Source organism: Callorhinus ursinus, unplaced genomic scaffold (assembly GCF_003265705.2).
Source record: "Callorhinus ursinus isolate GAN/ISIS: 27379988/994484 unplaced genomic scaffold, GSC_fseal_2.0 scaffold3, whole genome shotgun sequence".
Lineage (NCBI taxonomy): Eukaryota > Metazoa > Chordata > Mammalia > Carnivora > Otariidae > Callorhinus > Callorhinus ursinus.
In genome coordinates this window covers 20,210,061-20,225,585 of record NW_027397065.1, presented here as the reverse complement: position 1 = coordinate 20,225,585, position 15,525 = coordinate 20,210,061, and the positions used below count along the sequence as shown (strand labels likewise).

Here is a 15,525-nt window from a genome sequence, read left to right as displayed (position 1 = left end):
TATTTATGTTACTGGCATAGGGGTAACAGTCTCCTGACAATGTATATCTTTTACACTCTATTCACATATAATAAACATTAAAAATTTAATTTCAGGGCACCTGGGTGGCTCATTCGTTAAGCGTCTGCCTTCAGCTCAGGTCATGATCCCAGGGTCCTGGGATCGAGTCCCACATTGGGCTCCCTGCTCAGCGGGAAGCCTGCTTCTCCCTCTCCCACTCCCCCTGCTTGTGTTCCCTCTCTCGCTGTCTCTGTCTCTATCAAACAAATAAATAAAGTCTTTAAAAAAAAGTTTAATTTCATTTTAAACTTACAGTTTTGTATATTGGGGGGGCTATTGTCATTTTAACTACCACCAGTGTCAAGCTTTGAAATGCTCCCATCACCACAGAAAGCTCTCTTACACCCCTCAGTAGTCAATTCTCATCCCCAACTTGCTTCTAAACAATCACTGATCTTCCAGAAAGCAAATTGTGATTTTACCTTTTCTAGAACTTCATATAAATTTCATACAAAGCCATGAAATACGTAGTCTTTAGTGAGTGGCTTCTTTCACATGCCACCTGACTCCACAAGACTGGAACACTTTGCTGCATCATTCCAGAGTGTCTTCTTGATATAGTAGAGATAGCACTGGAAAAATAGGGTGAAGGCCTTAATCCTATCTCTGCCACTCCAATCTGTGAACTAAAATAAACATTTTAACTTCTCTTGTCCAGCAACAGTAGGATGATCTGTCCTCCTCAAGGCTACTGTGTGGAGCTAACTAGAGTGAATGGATAAAGTGCTTTCTAAAGTGCAACATATAACAGATCAATTCAGAGGAAAAAGCTATCAGAAATAAGAGATATGATAGTTTTAAAAATATTTTATTAAACATGAATAAATGTATATTAAAATATAAATTTTAAATCTTCTACTTTTTCACTGTGGAAATGGGAATAAGATGGAGGAAGACTGAATACATTTTATGAAATTGGAATAAAATAGGAAAAAAAAACACCTAAAACTAGAATTATAAAAAGGAACAATGTTCTATCAAAGCCTAACAAACTCATCACAAAAAAAATCAAATAGCAAGCTTTAGAAATACACTTCATTCTTTTAATTTTCATCACCATCAAGAATTTATTCTACATAGAACACATCTGACAAAGTTATAGTTATAAAACAGAGCATATAATCCTTGTCTTCAAGTTTCCTCTACTTTCCCTATCAACATGGAAAAAAGGCAAATAAAATGGCTTTTAAATAAAATTTAAGGACAAGGAAAGAACACTCTTCCAGCAAAATAAGGTCATAAAGATTATGTGAAGGTTGACATTTTTAACTTAGTTTTATTTGTTTTACCTGATGTCAAGAAAGAAGACAAGGTATCTACTGTCCCTACATCTATGTCACCATGATGGATCTCCTTTCCTGACCCAACTCTGAATCTTGAATTTTCCCTCTGCTTTTCTTTGCCCCAGGGAAAAGGTCCCAACATAACTGCAGTGTTACAGGCTTGAAAATTTCTGACACAAAGAGGAAACTGAGGAAAACTTATAATTTACAAGGAGGTATAAAAGACCATGACACTTGAGAAAGGGTAAACAATGAGTTATATGAGAAGATAGCTCTGGGTAGGTTGAATTTTGCCATTTAAAGGAAAATGCAATTGGAATGCCCGGGGAAGATCTAGTCTGTGTGGAAATTTTAGGAAGGCTAAAAACAGAACACATGACTTTTTGCCTTTTTGTCTTTGTCAGTTAGATAAATTATATGGATCTGAAGTAAGTGCTAACTGGAAGTTTATCAAGCATCTATAGGCTCTTATCCAGTAAAGAAAAGGGAGATTCTTCAATCCATGACTATAAAATATCAGATCTCAATCAGATGTGTGAAGTATCTTCATTAATGATGGTTGCAGGATTAAAAAGTCGATCCATTAAATTAATCTGGCTAATTAAAAAATAAGATTAATTTCCCCTTGTTTTGGTCACTCTAGGAAAAAAGAAAAAATATAGGAAAGTAAAATAAATTTCAAATTACTGTTTAGTACAGTGAGTATAGAAGTATGTACCATACTGAACAATAGTTTTATTAGTAATGATGAAGAAAGAGTAATCATTTAAGGAGGGAACACTGGAAAATTTCAGGCAGAAGAAATTAATTTAGTAGTAGGAGATCACAGAATCAAACCCAAATTTTCTGATTCTATATGAGTATGCTCCTTGGTATAAAAATTATAGTCCCTAAAATAATGGATATTTATTTGCTCAACAGTATTTATTGCATGCCTGTGATATGCTAAATTCTGTTCTAGCCAATGAAGATAAAGTAGTAAGGGAAGCAAAGCAGTGAACAAAAATAAAGTCCCTCCTTTTGTGGAGCTTGTATACTAAAGTGAGGTTGTAAGACAGGAAATATGATATATTGTCATATAATACTATGAAAAAATTAAAAAGGGTAAGCAGATAAGACAGGAAGGAGAATTATAATTTTAATCAGGATGTCTAAGGTACATCCTTCTGGGGAGGTAACATTTAAGGATTAATCTAAATGAGATTTTTCAGGTAGAGGAATCTGGGATTACAAAGACTCCAAGGTGGGAATATGTGAAGCATGAGATATGCCTGGTAAAGATGTCAGTGTAGCTGGAGTAGAATGAGCCAGAGAAAGTTATAAGATTTGTTGAGGTCTACAGACTTTATCCACTTACAATACAGAAATTTTTGAACACATTCTTATTGTTTGAAGAGTGCTACTTACAGATTAGTACATAGGAAGTGCTACATAGCACTACTCAGTAAATAGCACTTGCTTCAAAAGTAAAAAGTTTTTTTCTACTTTCATAGTAAAAGCCTAATAAACCTGTATAAGTTAGTGCTTATCACACTGGCATTACATATTGTATAATTATTTACAGAATGCAATAGATTCTGGCTTATTATACCCAGTGCACATAACAGAATCTAAAAAACATTACTGTCATTTTAAGTCTACAGTCGACGCTTGAACAACGTAGGTTTGAACTGTGCCGTCCACTTACACAGATTTTTTTAATATATAATTTTATATAAATACAGTACAGTATTATAAATGTATTTCCTCTTCCTTATGATTTTATTAATAACATTTCCTTTCTTCTAGCTCACTTTATTGTAGGGATACAGTACATAATACATATATGCAAATTTTCAACTGCACAAGAGGTCAGCACCTCTAACCCCTGCATTGTTCAAGGGTCAACTATATAATGAAAGATACATTGATGAATTAATGAATGATTAAATGAATGACTGTATCAGTTAGCTATTCTTGCATAACAAGCCACTCTAAAATTTATTGGCATAAACCAATAAGCTAATGACAGATTGAAAAGAAAATGTTAAAAAACACAAATGACCAAAACTCACTCCAGAAGAAATAGAGTGCAATTAGTCCTATATCTATTAGAAATTATATTCATAGCTAAAACTTTCCAAAAAGGAAAATTAATGATTCAGATGGCTTTATTTATGAATTCTATAAAATATTAATGGAAGAAATACTAATGCTTAAAAAAAATAAAAATAAACAAAACAAAACAAAAAAATGTCCAGAAAATAGAAGAGGGCATACCTCCTAACTCTTTTAATGAAGACAGCATTGCAGTGATACCAAAACAGACAATGACACTGTAAGAAAAGATTACAGACCAAAATTCCTCATGAACATGGGTGAAAAATCCTTTATAAATATTGGCAAACTAAGTCCATCATATGTAAGTAGAATGATGTATCATGAGCAAGTGATTATCTATCCTGGGAATGTGAGGATATTTCCTGATGAGATTAGCATTTAAATCAGTAGACTGAGTAAAGCAGATTGACCCCCTGATGTAGGTGGACATCATTCAATCCATTGAGGGACTACATAGAACAAAAAGGTGCAGGGAGAGAAAATTTACTTTTTATGATGAAATGCTGAACTAGAATGTGAGTTTTCCACCCTGTGACTGTGAATTACAGCATTAGCCCCCCTGATTCTCAGGCTTTCAGACTCATACTGAACTGTTCAACCAGCTTTCCTGGGTCTCTAGTTTACAGACAGCTGTGGGACTTCTCAGCTTCCATACTTGTGTTAGCCAATCAGCCAATTCCTTATGGTAAATTAATCTGTATCTAATTACTATCTATCTCTATATCTCTATTTCCTAACTGGTTCTGTTTTTCTGATGAAGCCTACTACATTAATTTATTTATACCAATATTTTAAAAGAGGAAAAAAAATCCATTTAATAGATGCCCGGAAAACATTTGACAAAATTCAATATCCCCTTATGGACAAAATTTCTTCACAATCTATGAATAGAAGCCAAATTTTTAACATTACAAAAGATATATGTTAATAACTAGAGTTAACATCATACCTTGTTGTTAAAGACCGAATAGTTTCACTCTATGAGTAGGACAAAAACAAGAATTTCTACTCATACCATTCCTAGTCTACAACATGCATATCAGTGCAATAAGACAAGGAAAAGAAATACAAGGCATATGGATTGGAAAGTAAGAAATAAAACTGCCTTAGAGGTCATGATTGTCTACATAGAAAATATCAAAGGATATATTAAAATAAATGAGTTTAACTGGTTACAGAAAAAAAAAAGCCAGCATACTAAAATTGATTGTCTTTAAACATACCAGCATAAACAATTAGATAATTAATTTTAAAAAGATATCATTTACAATGCTACTAAAAACATAATAAATCTCAAAATAATGGGCATAATTTGTATAATAAAAATTCCACTTTGTTGATAAATATCAAAGAAGATCCAAGTAAATGGAGAGATAGCTCATGTTCATTAACTGGAAGACTTAAAATTATCAAGATGTAAATTCATCTCGAATTGATCTACAGATTGAACACAATCCCAGAGAAAATCCTATAAACCTACTTTTAATCAACAAACTGATTCTAAACTTTATATGGAAAAGAAGGAAATCAAAAAATTACCAAAACTATTTTGAAAAATGAAAACAAATTTGGATGACTCACACTACCAGATTTTAAGATTTTCTATAAAGCTATAGTAATCATATAGCATGGTATTAGTAAAATGATAGTCACATGTCAATAGAACAGAATGAAATGTACAGAAATAGACCCGTATACATATAAAGAAATCATTTTGACAAAGTTGGCACTGTTATTCAATAGGGGAATACCTTATAGAGAAACAATTATACATCCTTGTATAAGGAAAATAATGTAAATATGAAAGTAAAAGCTAAAATTGAAAACTTCTATCTAGGAGAAAACCTCTGATATTGAAATAGAAAATCATTTTTTTAAATAGAACATATTTAAACCTCTGCTTTTTGCAAAAGGGCATTTTAAAACAAAAAGCAAGCAATAGTCTCAGAGAGAAATATTTGCAAAACACATTTAACAAAGTACTGGTAACCAGAGTATACAAAGAAATCTGAAAAATTACTAATAAGGAAAGAATTAATATAATAAGAATGGTAAATTATATGAAAAGATAATTCACTATAGAAGAGATTTGGATTAAAATAAGCACATGTAAAGATGCTCACTATCATTAGTCATTAGGCAAACACAAATTAAAACCACAGTGAGATACCACCACATATCTAATCAAATGCCAAAAAAAAAAAAAATGAAACAAGAAATGAAATACGTGACAAAAACAAGTGCTGGCTATTGGGCAAAGCAATCAGAACTCTAAAAAAAAATCATATACTAGATGCAAAAGAAATTAAGATATAGGTCTATTCAAATGCCTGGAAACAAATGTTATGGTCCTTTTACTCATAATCATCAGAACATGGAAATAACCTAAAAAGTCATCAAAAGCTTAATGGACAAACAAATCATTCTATATCCATACAACATGCAGCATAAAAAAGGAATGTGCTATTATTCATACTATGATATCAATGAGTCCCAAAAGGAGTATGCTAAGTCAACTTAGGAACAGACTCAAAAGGATACATGCTTTATGACTCCATTTATATGACATTTTAGGAAAGGCCAAACTATGGGGACAGAAACGACATCAACATTTACCAGGGGCTACAGTAGTGGTGATGGGGGGTTGTTTGATTACAGATGGATGATAGAAACACTCTACATTCTTTGGGATGATAGAAATAGTACATATCATCATTGTGGTGGTGGTTATAGGATTATATAAATTGGTCAAAATGCATTTACCTGCACACCTAAAAGAGGTGAGGTTTGTTTTTTGCCATTATACCTCAATAAACCGGAAAAATTATATAATTGCTTTAAGACAATAATAATTATAACTCCTATTCCTTCATATTATCTGGACGTACAGTTTGAGGTTACTGGATTAGGTTGATATTGGCTAGACTATCTAACATGTTTGAGGTCAGCATGGTGGAGCAGGCAGGGCTGACTGATCTGATGAACTTGCTTAGAATGACTCTTGATGTATTTTCTCTCTTGCGGAAGTATGTCTCACATGACATTCTCAGAGTTTCCAGAGAGCGTGGAAATGTCTTGAATATCTTGAGGTTTAGAGTTGGATCTGGTATACCATCAGTCCTGCTCCATTTTAGGGCCCACAAGTAAATTTTAAGGTTGAGTACAAATTCAAGAAGTAGTGATACCCTCTACCTCTATTAAAAACTGAATAGTGAATAAATATGTCATCAACCTAAGTTCCATCACTTGAACTTTTAATGTTTCTTGTAATTTTCTTCATATAAGAATATTTTTAAAAACCCAACAATCTTGACAAGCTATAATTGCTACATAATAAACTCTAGAATTTGGGTTATCTAATAAATTTAGTGAGAATCAATAGCGAATTTGGGCAATTCAGTCCAAATTAAAAGCTTTTACTTGCATTTCTGGGAAATTCAGGACAAATAAGACTTTTGTACAAAATGCATTAGTTTATGGATAAATTGGTTTAGTAGAGATCTTTTAAAGGGAAGAAGGGTGAAAAATCATACAATATAATAACTGATTTTTTTGATGTATTTTTTATAGATTTTATTTATTTACTTGAGGGGACAGGCACACGTGCACAGGGTGAGGGGAGTGTGGGCATGCACATGAGCAGAGGAGGGGCAGAGGGAGAAGCAGACTCCCTGATGAGCAGGGAGCCGGCCGCAGGGCTCAGTCCCAGCACCCTGGGATCATGACCTGAGCCAAAGGCAGATGCTTAACCGACTGAGCCACACAGGTGCTCCAATAACCGAATTTTAATAAAAGTAAACTCTTTTATGAAAGACAGTGAACCCAGAGTATATAGACTAGCATTTATATTAAGTAAAAAGAAAAAAAAAACTATTAAAAGTCATTATATAGTCTGCCACAAATAATTTGGGTGACTGTAAAATTCCTAAAATAATTACTTTTTAATTAGATTAACACGTATGAAACAATAAAATCACATGCTTCTATAGTGAGTCCCACAGGCAAAACATATTCTAAATAATTTACATAATTATGTAATTTTAACCTTTATAATATTGCTGTGGAATGCACAATTCCTGTTTTACATATAAGAAAATGGAGGGCTTAGAGAAGTTAAATAACACCATAAGGTAACAACTGCTATGAAACAGTCAGGATTTGACCTCAAGCAATTTGTGCCAGATTAAAAACTTAGTTTATCAAAGTCTGAGACAGAGGTTTATTTGGAATTATTGTCTCAGGGAGCAAAATTTTGCGGTGTTGGGAGATGAGGCGCTAAGGCACTATGAACCAAAGAGCTGGAAAGCCAGTAGAGTGAATTACTGGGCTAGCACCTTTATAGGTGGCTCGTGTTGACAGGGCAATACCATCAGATCTGTCTTCCCATGGGACACAGAAGAATGATGAGGGAGCAGAAGGCTGGCTGAAGACAAAGCATAAGCTGACACCTTGCAACTACCCTTTACCCCCTACTCTTGGGTGGGACATGTGTGATATTCTTCCAGGAATCTCCCAACTGTCTTAATGTTAATGCCTTGCTAGAGGGGAAAACAACCTTAATAATGACAATGGCAAGGCCTCTGGTATCTTGTAGGTATCTTGTAAGTCAGGCCTCTTTAGCATATCAAAGTCCTTTTGAAACCTCCCTTTTCCTTACTTCCCCCAACTCCTGAGTATATAATCACCACTCCTCAAGACCGCAGTGCTGCAGCTTTTTCTGCCCATGGGTCCTGTCTCCGTGTTTTAATAAACCACCATTTTGCAACAAAGACATCTCAAGAATTCTTTCTCAGTCGTCGGCTCCAGACCTCACCCCACTGAACCTCATCTATATTCCAAAACCACATCAAGAAGACATTTTATGCACTGTATCCCTGTCCTCATTGGTCAAGGATGGTTCCAAAGGTGTTAATGCCCCCTGAAATTTGGGTGGCTCAAAATGAGTCCCAGTAATTTCCCAAAGACCTCACAAATTGCAGAGGTACAAGAAATAGGCTCTAGAGAAGACAAAGTAAGATTGCATTTAAGCAAAACTAAAGTCTTTGCTCACCTAATTGACTTTACAGCGATTGAAGCAGACAGTAGGGCCTAGAAGTGGGGCCTAGGCAGAAACAAGTGTCTATGTTGTCTTTAAATTTAGAATATAAAAAGATGATCTAAAATGATAGCTATCCTGCCAATATATTTCCACAAGATTCATTAAAAAAAAAAAAAAAAAAACAACCAAATGGGGGGGGGCCGGGGGGCTCAGGCATTAAGCGTCTGCCTTTGGCTCAGGACATGATCCCAGGGTCCTGGAATCGAGCCCCGCATCAGGCTCCCCACTCAGCGGGAAGCCTGCTTCTCCCTCTCCCACTCCCCCTGCTTGTGTTCCCTCCCTTGCTGTGTCTCTCTCTGTCAAATAAATAAATAAAATCTTAAAAAAAAAAATGTGTTGAATGCATAAATCATACTGACTATTAAATGTAAGTAAAGGTACATAGTTATTTTCTCAGTCTTTTCTGAATCTCTTATTCAATATGCATATGATTAGGAGCTAAAATTAATCATAAAATATATTACTTACTTTATGAGAACTTAAATCAAAGGGAAGTGACTCTTTCTTATCAAAAAGAAACGAAAAAAAGCATGTATTACCTTCAGGCTAAGTGGTTCCACTCCAGAAATATAGTAGGCCATATCTTATCTCCAGTTAGAGATAAGAAGTATTTTAATATCCAAAGTCTTATTGTTGTTTATTAGTTTCCAAAATGCAAATTGATAGAGGTCATCATTAAATAAAAGAAAACTGACTTCTTCCTCTTCTTCTATATAGAGGGAAGACCTTTAGTGGACAGGGTATAGAGACTACTGAGACACACATACAGGGTAACTCCCTCGCTCAGTATACAGACATGTATTTGATGTAGTAGAAATATACTCTATCAAAGAAATGAAGCCAGACTTCATGTCCTTTAGTTTGTACCAAGATGTTTTGAGGAACAGACCTGAATAGATCTTAGCAATAGTTACGGTTTACAATCTTCTTTAATAACTCAAGCTGGCTCCACAGTGCCTTCAACCACAAGGGACATAAAAATTTCCCTGGGTGTAAACAGTCTGCTTTAGAGAAAGCAGGATTCTTTTAACTGTAGTTTACTTTCAAGCCAATCTAGTGAATCTTAGGAGAATACAATATCATGCTTTTTTCCTAGTTAAAATGATTCTATAAAAGGTTAGTATCCATGTTCAAAAATGATATCTTTCTGCTTGATTAATATTGCCTGGAAAATAACTGATTGAAGAAGTTGAAAAATATCAAAAAGATAGTCAAATTATTCAGGAAAAACACTTTTGTTTTAAAAAGGACAACTAACAATACAAAAGGATGGCTTCATTAAACACATCAATAACAAGCTAAAGGCCCAGCTGTGGTCCTTGTACTGTGTGCCAAAAGGCATTCAGAGGTAACAAATGACATTATGTTTTTAATATTAGTGTAATCTGGATTTAGTACTAGCTACACTGATTTGAGAAAGCATTCAACATACATTCCACATAACTTTTACTTCCCCCCAATTATCTTTCTATATTGTTCGTTCAAAAAGGATATATTCTGGGTGAATATTGGATTCCAACAATAAAATACTCTTTGCATTTTATCAAATTTCACATTGAGAAACTTACTACAAAAGAAAAAAAAGGCCTAAGAAGTTTGCTGTTTTGTCTTCAAATTAAGCTTCAGTTAGAACCATTGCTCCAAGTGTATGTCATTAACAATAAATGGAATTGATAATAAGGCCCTGTTGTGTAATGAGGCTCCTGCTTAGGGTTTATTAGCTTTTCAATAGTTTTGTTTTCTATTTAGATGCAATTTTGAAATTTTCTGCTTTAAATAGCACAACTTTAGCAATACATAGTGAGTTTAAATTTTTAAATGCAAAGTACATATCTTTATATAATAAAAGAATTCATGGAATGCCATAATTTTATGCTGCTTAAAAAGTTTGAAAAGATATAATATTTTTAAAACATTTTAATGGAAAACTTTTATCCTTTAAAAAGTAGAGAGAATAGTATAATATACTCCTATGTAGTTATCATCCAGGATCAAAAATGAACAACTTATGGTCAATCTTTTTAAATTGATACTCCACCAACTTCTATATTATATTGAAACAGAACCCACAAATCATATTATCTGTAAATATTATAGTCCATAATATAATTTAAATGTCATCTCTTTCAAGGCTTTTTAAAATCCTAACAGAATTCATAGAATTTTTCAGAAATATAGGACATATGCATATATATATGGCAAATATATATACAAATATATGTATATAGGGCATTTTTATAATTTAATGAATAGGAGAGGGTCCAAGATGGCGATGCAGAAAGACCATGAACTCACCTCTTCCTCGAACACACTGAATGGATGCCTACATATAGAGCAATTCCTACTTAAGAAGAACTGAGGACTTACTGAATAGCATCTGCACCCCAAAGGGTAAAGGAACCACATTGGAACAGCAAGAGATGAAGACAGGGTAACCACAGGAACCCCAGTTCGGGAGAGTGTGAACTGCAGTGGGGAGAAATAGTACTGAGAGACTAGGAGCAGATTTGTCTGCCGTGGGGCATAAAAAAAAAAAAAAAAAAAACCTAGCTGCGATTTAAAAGGGCAACTAGAATTTAAAGGAACCAGCCCTTGAGTGTCTGTAGGAGTCCTTCAGAATGCTCTCCATGGTCGGAAGGCCTGGTGAACCCCATTGTTTATGTTCCCCCTAGGTCACCTAGGATAATTTCTGGTATATACTAAAATATTAAAATATTTTTAAATACAACAATTTCAAAATCATAAACAAGAGTATCGTTTAATATATTACTAATGTAACATATCAAACAACCTACATAATAAAAGAAAATTGTATTTGGCTGATTATCTAATAGTATTCACAAATATAAGTTACTTTGACAAAGAAGAGGAGAGATAACGTATTGATATTACAACTTCTGCTCAAGATGTCAGATTAAAGCCACAAGACAAGACTTCCTTCTTAATTCTAACATACAAATACCACATGAATATATTGGACATGGACATACAATTTGAGGTTTAGGCACCTATTTTAGGAATGAACTTAAGGCAGTCAGACCTGTTCTTGATGAAGCACTATAACAGATTTTGTTTGCTTGTTTGTTTACATGTCAGAGAGCCTGACAAAAGAGAAACCCTGACATAAGCTGTTCATCGAAAATAGGAACAAAACTTTGCCCCTACTGGCACAGACACAGAGTGGGCACAGCCAAAGTAAGTTATCAGTCCCAAATCTTGACTGGAAAAGAAGAAAAAAAAAACAACATTAATTTTTTTAAGTAATATGGATATTAGAAAACCAGGCATTATGCACATAGAAGTACTGGGTCCCAAATAAAATTAACCTGTTAAACTCAAACTGAGAAACTAATATAAAACTGGTCTTTAACCAGTCCACATGACCCCGGCCAAAACAAAATCAAAATATTCTACAAGGACAACTGCTTAACCTAAGACACAGGTATAACAGATTTTCAAAGAAGAAAACGCCTATTTGACATCCACAGGAAAAATCTACAAAACACATGAGAATCCACTACTATGAGACAACACAAACAAGAAAATAGCTAAAAATTTAAAGATGATTAGGACTTTATGATTTAAACTTCTAAAGAAAAAGAAATAGAATCTATAAAATAACAAGGGGATTTTAAAGGAAATGCCAAAAATAAAACAGAAACAGTAAACTTGGAAAATGTGGTCTTTAAAGAAAACACTAGATAGACTAGAAGGATGACCAGGCTGATGTGCCACATTGGAAGATAAAGTTACAAAAATTAAATTAGAACACATCATGGGGGGAAAACGGTGGGTGATAATTTAGAGAATTAGTTTTAAAAAATTAGTTTTACGGAGACTCGAGGACATCACTTCCACTCTGATGGAGTAACTGGGTCTCCTACAATAAAGAATGAGAAAATAGGTGCTTGCTTCAGCAGCACATATACTAAAATTGGAACGATACAAGGGAAGATTAGCATGGCTCCCATGCAAGGATGACACACAAACTCATGAGGCATTCTGTATTTAAAAAAAAGAATGAGAAAATAGGACAAAATACATGAAACATGTGTTTTCAAACACAGGATTTCCCAACTGAAAAATAGCAGCACAGGACTGTTATTCCTAAGAGAAGGAAATAACTGGAGTCTTAAAACCAGCCCAGCTTCCTTAAGGAGGCACCTTCCATATCGTGATGCAGGAAGAGCTAATGGAAACAGACGATAGCAGCCTGTCTGTGTTCAGTCAGACACACACATAAAAGGGGCTGGAATTTGAGGGGCAAAGTACAAGCTAGGAGCTAGCTAAACACAAGAGTTCCATAAATTTTTGTAAAGCTTTCTTTGAATCAGTTGTTAAACATAAAGCATGGGATGCCTAGAATGAAACTCCTAGGGGCTAGGAAGAGAACCAGTACTGGGTTGGATGGGTAGAGGGTGGTACTGAATAATTCCTAAATAATCACATGTTGGGATAAGAGATGTTTAAAATCTGATCATCCAGAGTGCAAAGAAATAAATACCTGGGGTATTCAAGGGAGACCTCTAAAGGTTTACAAATTAATTTGCAAATAAATAAATTACTGGTCAAAACAAACTTCAACAGTCTTTAAAGGATAAAAAAGAAAACTCCAAAATAAAACTTACAATGTCCAATACCCAACCCCAAAATTATTAAATACACAAAGAAGTAGGAAAATGTGACTCATAACCCAGAAATAATCAGTCAATAAAAACTGATGCAGATGACAGAAATAATGGAAGAATAACACAAGATATTAAAATAGCTATAAACATGCTCAAGGACCTAAAGAAAAACACAAACATAATGACGGAAATAGAGTATACATATTAAAGAATCAAATAAAACTTGTAGAAATAAAACCCAAAACATCTGAAATAAAAATTTGACTGGCTAGGGGTTCTTGTTACCTACATCTGCATAGAAAATCACCCAAACTTAGTGGCTTAAAATTACCCCAAATATAGGGGCGCCTGGGTGGCTCAGTTGGTTAATCGACTGCCTTCAGCTCAGGTCATGATCCTGGAGTCCCGGAATCGAGTCCTGCATCAGGCTCCCTGCTCAGCGGGGAGTCTGCTTCTCCCTCTGACCCTCCCCCCTCTCATGCTCTCTCTCTCTCTCTCTCTCATTCTCTCTCTCAAATAAATAAATAAATAAAATCTTAAAAAAAAAAACAAATATTTTTCATATCTCCTAGTTTCTGTGCATCAAGAACTCGGAAAGGGCTCGATTCATGGTTCTGTCAAGATAACTCATGAGATCATACCCAGATAGTGGCTGGTGATGAAATAGTAGCAGGTAGGGTGGAGGTATGCAAAAGCAGCTGAGGAATGGCTGATATCTCATTCTCTTCATGTAGTCCTAGGGTCTCTGTCTGAACTAAACTGGGTGTCCTTACAACATGGAAGCCTTTCAAAACATTGGATAGTTTAGGAAGCAGTTTAGGATTACAGCACAATTGTTCCAGCCTGCAGGGCAAAAGTTACACTGCTATTATTACCTAGTGTAGGCAGACACATATAGTCATTTCCATCATCACCTCCAGGTTTCCCAGACTCAAGAGCAGGGATATAAGATATAAACTCCACTTATTGAAGGGAAGAATGTCAAAGTCACCACATAAGAAGAGATATATTTATGACCATCTTTAAAATATATAATCTGCCAATCTCACAATGACATCATTTCACATGAAAATATAGCCACATCACCTATCCCAAGACTCCTAAATCTTTTCTCATTAGAGAATCAGTCTGAGGTTTGAGGTATCCATAACTAAGTCATGTTCCAGTTCAGATGAGCACCCTCAGGTGCAATTCCTTGGATATAATTCCTTGAATATCATTCCTCTCAATCTGAAAACCTGTGAACTAAAGAGACAAGATATGTGCCTTCTACCACCACCTCCAACATACAATGGTGAGGAGACAGGAATGGCAAAACCACCATATATTCTCCATATATACACAGAAGAAGAAAAGGACACATAGGAGACACTTGCCCACAGCAATTCTGAAATCCAGCTGGAAATATGTGCCAGTTCCCTTCATATGTTTTTCTCCATGAATCTTGGTTCTGCATTTTTGGCTGTTTTGCCCTCTGAATTATTATTTTCCATAGTGTTTGCAACTGTGTTACTTTCTTCCTATAGTAATTTGAAGATCCAAGGGCTTCTTTTCACTTTTCACTTTCTCTGATACTTTCAAGTTGGTCTAATCCTTTTTAAAACTGTTGATTTCTTATGTTTTGATATACAATCCATTCTTATTAGAAAGTGGCACATGCACAAGTATATTCAAATATGCTTATCTCTACTTTGTGCTCTTTGAAAGTCTGCAGTAGGACAAGCCACACTTAGAGTCTTAAAAGTACTTGTCGTGTAACACACAATAAAGCATTTTTTAGATCCTTTGTCTATTTGAAAAGTGTTTGTAAAAACACTATTTTAAATCTTAATGAGGGTTGATCCAATCACGAAATGGGGAGAAGACATGAACAGACAATTTTCCAAAGAAGACATCCAAATGGCCAACAGACACATGAAAAAATGCTCAACATCACTCAGCATCAGGGAAATCCAAATCAAAACCTCCATGAGATACCACCTCACACCAGTCAGAATGGCTAAAATTAACAAGTCAGGAAATGAAAAATGTTAGTGAGGATGTGGAGAAAGGGGAACCCTCCTACACTGTTGGTGGGAATGAAAGCTGGTGCAGCCACTCTGCAAAACAGTATGGAGGTTCCTCAAAAAGTTGAAAATAAAGTTGCCCTATGACCCAGCAATTGCACTACTGGGTATTTACCCCAAAGATACAAATGCAGGGATCCGAAGGGGTATGTGCACCTCGATGTTTATAGCAGCAATGTCCACAATAGCCAAACTATGGAAAGAGCCAAGATGTCCATCGACAGATGAATGGATAAAGAAGATGTGGTATACACACACACACACACACACACACACACACACACACACAC

General features: G+C 34.9%; 1 non-coding gene across 1 annotated transcript; it reads left to right on the top strand.

Moving 5' to 3' along the window:
* Positions 1-12,445: 12,445 nt before the first annotated feature.
* On the top strand, positions 12,446-12,553 carry LOC112820472 (U6 spliceosomal RNA). The gene has a single exon (XR_003207144.1). It is a non-coding gene; the product is annotated as a U6 spliceosomal RNA (small nuclear RNA).
* The last annotated feature ends 2,972 nt before the right edge of the window (positions 12,554-15,525 follow it).